Raw genomic sequence first — 6,023 nt, forward strand, 5'->3', positions numbered from 1 at the left:
CCAAACGGAGGGTTGCGACAATCTACGGCTACCCCTCCTTCTGAGATGCAAATCTTAGCCGTACAAGCTTGCCACCAAACCAACGATTTGTGGGAACATCTTGGCTGCGATGCCAAAATTCCGCGGTTTGCGTCAAACCCTAATTTAGCCGCGCCAAGAGCATGCACGAGCCATGCCGGCCATGCCTTCATGTCGCTGGCTGTCAAACGGAGGGTTTAAACAATCAACGGCTACCCCTCCTCCTAAGACACAACTATAATCCGTACAAGCTTGCCGCAAAACCACACACCTTGTGGCGACCCTTTGGCTACGCTGCCAACTCTTTGGCCATGACACCCTAATTGGCCACGCCAAGAGCATGCGCAAGCCATGACAGCACCGTATCCATGACACTCGCTACCAACGGAAGGTATCCACAATCAACGGCTACCCTTCCCTCTAAGATGCAAATCTCAGCCGTACAAGTTCGCCACCAAACGCGTGGAAACTTATGGCCCAATGCAAAAACCCTAATTTGGCAGCGCCTAAAACATGCCAAAGCCATGTCGTCCATGCCTCCATGCTGATGGTTGCCAAAAGAAGGGTTGCAAAAATCAAAGGCTACCCTTCCCTGTGAGATGCAAATCTCAGCCGTACAAGTTCACCACCAAACGCGTGGTAACATCTGGCCCAATGCCAAATTCCACGGTTTATGCCAAAACCCTAATTTGGCAGCGCCTAAAACATGCCAAAGCCATGCCATCCATGCCTCCATGCCGCTAGTTGCCAAACGGAGGGTTGCAACAATCAAAAGATACCCTTCCCTATGAGATGCAAATCTCAGCCGTACAAGTTCGCCGCCAAATATGGACGCGCCTAAAACATGCCAAAGCCATGCCGTCCATGCCTCCATGCCGCCGGATGCCAAACGGAGGGTTGCAACAATCAACGTCTACCCTTCCCTCTAAGATGCAAATCTCAGCCGTACAAGTTCGCCAACAAACGCGTGGAAACTTCTGGCCCAATGCCAAATTCCAAGATTTATGCCAAAACCCTAATTTGGCCGCGCCTAAAACCTGCCAAAGCCATGCCAGCCATGACTCCATGCTGTTGGCAGCTAAGTGGAGGTTTGCAACAATCAACGACAACCCCTCCTCCTGAGATGCAGATATCAGCCGTACAAGTTCGCCACCAAACAGATGGCAAACTCTTGGCTGCGATGCCAAAACTCCGCGGTTTGTGCCAAACCCTAATTTGGGCCACGGCAAGAGAATGCACGAGCCATGGTGGCCATGTTTCCATGTCGCTGGCTGCCAAACGGAGGGTTACGACAATCTACGGCTACCCCTCCTTCTGAGATGCAAATCTTAGCCGTACAAGCTTGCCACCAAACCAAACGATTTGTGGGAACATCTTGGCTGCGATGCCAAAATTCTGCGGTTTGCGCCAAACCCTAATTTAGCCGCGCCAAGAGCATGCACGAGCCATGCCGGCCATGCCTTCATGTCGCTGGCTGTCAAACGGAGGGTTTAAACAATCAACGGATACCCCTCCTCCTAAGACACGACTATAATCCGTACAAGCTTGCCGCAAAACCACACACCCTGTGGCGACCCTTTGGCTACGCTGCCAACTTTTTGGCCATGACACCCTAATTGGCCACGCCAAGAGCATGCGCAAGCCATGACAGCACCGTATCCATGACACTCGCTACCAACGGAAGGTATCCACAATCAACGGCTACCCTTCCCTCTAAGATGCAAATCTCAGCCGTACAAGTTCGCCACCAAACGCGTGGAAACCTATTGCCCAATGCCAAAACCCTAATTTGGCAGCGCCTAAAACATGCCAAAGCCATGCCGTCCATGCCTCCATGCCGCTGGTTGCCAAACGTAGGGTTACAACAATCAAAGGATACCCTTCCCTCTTAGATGCAAATTTCAGCCGTACAAGTTCGCCGCCAAACGCGTGGCAACTTCTGGCCCAATGCCAAATTCCACGATTTATGCCAAAACCCTAATTTGACCGCGCCTAAAACATGCCAAACCATGCCGGCCATGCCTCCATGTCGCTGGTTGCCAAACGGAGGGTTGCAACAATCAACGGCTACCCTTCCCTCTGAGATGCAAATCTCAGCCGTACAAATTCGCTACCAAACGCGTGGCGACTTCTGGCCTGATAGACGCATTTATGTGTTTATTTTCATCTCTTTTGTGTATTTTGTTAGTACCCATTTTTGCTTATTGTGGTGTTTTTATGTTTGTTTAGGTGTTTTTGGAGAAATACCCCTTGTGTAGAAAGAGTTGCTCAATAAGTAATGTTTTACACCCCGGAGAAATGCACTGAAAGGCACCCCAGAAATGCACCGGAAACGTCCCAGAAATGTACCGGAGGATCCTAAAAAAATTATCATTTCCACCCCAAATTACTATTCGCACCCCAGCACTCTGGATAAGGGGCACCTTCTTCTCAAATTCAAATAAACTTTTTGGTGGGAAAATTGGTTCATCAACTGGCAGAATTTCAATCGACAAAATGAAGGTGTTGTGGTGCGATTCAATGGCTCAAACTTGGTAGGAAGATGTGATATAGGTTAAGGAACACGTTTTGGGCTTTTGGTTCGATCAAATTTGGCCATAATTAGCTGGACAATTCACGGAAGCAAAACAGGGAAACACGGGTTGGACACGGGATTGGAGAAGATTTGAGCGTGTTCTTCTCATGCATGAGGGCTCTAGCAACATTTTGGGTCGTGTTTAAACACTTCTAGAGTGACCAGGATGGAAATCTATGCGTACCAGAGCAAGAATGGAAAGAAAATATTCCCAAGAATATTTTTCTTTACTGCCGAGTTAAAGAGAATTATATGGAGTAATTGAGGGAGATTCAACGAGCTGTAGGTGTATAAATATGTTCCCTGTGAGTACTAGAGAGGCTGTCGAGAGTTTGGGGAGGTTTGGAGGAGAGCAGAGAGGCGCAGGAGGAGTTGCAGAGAAGTTACCTGCTGCTGCTGCTGCCATAAACACGCCTGAAGAACACGAAGAACGGACTCGCAGCAGCAGTCGTTTATCAACAGCAACATCGACTGTCGCCTGTGGGTCGTAGTTCTTCAACGACAACATCACCTCAGCTCTGTCGTTGATTCTGGACGCCTTCTGTGGGTCGCAGAGTTCTGTTTTACATCAATTTCTTGTATTTCTATTCATTGTAAAACACTTTTGATCATCAATGAAATATTTTGAGAGCATTTTTACTATGATGAGCTAAACCCCAACACTGGGACGACGGAGGAGGCCAAACTTCATACTTGGGGTAATTTTATTTAATTCTATATTTACTTTTTGCACCAATTTTAATTGAATTAAGATTTTAATTAATTATTTGTGATTTCATTTGATGGTTTATGTTTAGTCCTAGGGATTTTTGATATGCCATGCTTAAGAAATACAAGTAATATTTTATAAAATCTACTTTGGCAAAGAATAGAGTTAATATTCATTTTGTTTTAAATTATAATTGCCTAGAATTAATTTCTGAACCACTTGAAAATGAAAAATGGCCGAATCTTTAGTCCCAGTACCTCTTGCCCATTGTGACAAATATTGTGTATATATTTATTATTTTAGAATACTTTAATCTTTACAAGTCCGAGCAACGAACTTTTACTACCACTTTCAAAATACTACAACATGGCCCAATTCCAAATTCCACGGTTTATGCCAAAACCCTAATTTGGCCACCCCTAAAACACGCTAAAGCCATGCGGGCCATGCCTCCATGCCGCTGGCTGCCAAACGGAGGGTTGCAACAATCAACAGCTACCCTTCCTTCTGAGAAGCAAATCTCAGCCGTAAAATTTCGCCACCAAACGCGTGGAAACTTCTGGCCCAATGCAAAATTCCACGGTTTATGCCAAAACCCTAATTTGGCAGCGCCTAAAACATGCCAAAGCAATGCCGGCCATGCCTCCATGCCGCTGGCTTCCAAACAGAGGGTTGCAACAATCAACGGCTACCCTTCCCTCTGAGATGCAAATCTCAGCCGTAAAAATTCGCCACCAAACGCATGGAAACTTCTGGACCAATTCCAAATTCCACGGTTTATGCAAAAACCCTGATTTGGCCGCCCCTAAAACATGTCAAAGCCATGCGGACCATGCCTCCATGCCGCTGGCTGCCAAACGGAGGGTTGCAACAATCAACAGCTACCCTTCCCTCTGAGAACCAAATCTCAGCCGTAAAAGTTCGCCACCAAACACGTGGATACTTCTGGCTCAATGCCAAATTCCACGGTTTATGCCAAAACCCTAATTTGGCAGCGCTTAAAACATACCAAAGCCATGTCGGCCATGCCTCCATGTCGCTGGTTGCCAAACGGAGGTTACGACAATCAAATGATACCCTTCCCTCTGAGATGCAAATCTCAGCCGTACAAGTTCGCCGCCAAACGCGTGGCAACTTCTGGCCCGATGCCAAATTCCACGGTTTATGCAAAATCCCTAATTTGGCCGCGCCTAAAACATCCCAAAGCCATGTCGCTGGCTGCCAATCGGAGGGTTACAACAATCAACGGCTACCTTTCCCTTTGAGTTGCAAATCTCAGCCGTATAAGTTCGCCACCAAACGCGTGGAAACTTCTGGCCCAATTCCAAATTCCACGGTTTATGCCAAAACCCTGATTTGGCTGCCCCTAAAACATGCCAAAGCCATGCGGGCCATGCCTCCATGCCGCTGGCTGCTAAACGGAGGGTTGCAACAATCAACAGCCACCCTTCCCTCTGAGAAGCAAATCTCAGCCGTAAAAGTTCTCCACCAAACGCGTGGAAACTTCTGGCCCAATGCCAAATTCCACGGTTTATGCCAAAACCCTAATTTGGCAGCGCCTAAAACATGCCAAAGCCATGCCGGCCATGCCTCCATGCCGCTGGTTGCCAAACTGAGGGTTACGACAATCAAATGATACCCTTCCCTCTGAGATGCAAATCTCAGCCGTACAAGTTCGCCGCCAAACGCGTGGCAACTTCTGGCCCGATGCCAAATTCCACGGTTTATGCCAAATCCCTAATTTGGCCGCGCCTAAAAAATCCCAAAGCCATGCCGCTGGCTGCCAAACGGAGGGTTACAACAATCAACGACTACCTTTCCCTTTGAGTTGCAAATCTCAGCCGTACAAGTTCGCCATCAAACGCGTGGAAACTTCTGGCCCAATTCCAAATTCCACGGTTTATGCCAAAACCCTGATTTGGCCTCCCCTAAAACATGCCAAAGCCATGTGGGCCATGCCTCCATGCCGCTGGCTGCCAAACGGAGGGTTGCAACAATCAACAGCTACCCTTCCCTCTGAGAACCAAATCTCAGCCGTAAAAGTTCGCCACCAAACACGTGGAAACTTCTGGCCCAATGCCAAATTCCACGGTTTATGCCAAAACCCTAATTTGGCAGCGCTTAAAACATGCCAAAGCCATGTCGGCCATGCCTCCATGTCGCTGGTTGCCAAACGGAGGTTACGACAATCAAATGATACCTGATTGATTTTCAAATAGTGATTGTAGTTGTAGTGGTAAAAAGGTTCTTTAGGACTTGTGAAGAAAACAATTTTTTAGATTTAAATTTAAACATGCAAATAATTTTGTTTGAAAACTTTAGGGAAAAACACCAAGACTTGGATTCCACCATTGACCCATTATTTGATAAATTCTAATAATTAATATTCATGCAATTTTTCTTGTAGAGTGATTCTAATATTATGCCTTTTGTATATTTTTGAAGTAATAATTGTAATCACAAAGTATAAAACATCAAAAGTTTTTGAAACCCAGCATGCTTCATCAAAATAATTCACAACTATTCAATAAAAACTAATATATCGAATTCAATTCCATGCAAATAATCAAATAATAGTATTGCAAATAAATAATAAAGTTAGAATTATACCATAAATAAGGACCAATGGCTTCCTCCGTCTCCTTGGCTAAGGGGTTTAGCTCCTCATCTCAAAAACACACTCACAAGATGTATTCATGGCTAAATAAGTGTTTTTATTGA

This window comes from Papaver somniferum, chromosome 5 (assembly GCF_003573695.1).
Source record: "Papaver somniferum cultivar HN1 chromosome 5, ASM357369v1, whole genome shotgun sequence".
Lineage (NCBI taxonomy): Eukaryota > Viridiplantae > Streptophyta > Magnoliopsida > Ranunculales > Papaveraceae > Papaver > Papaver somniferum.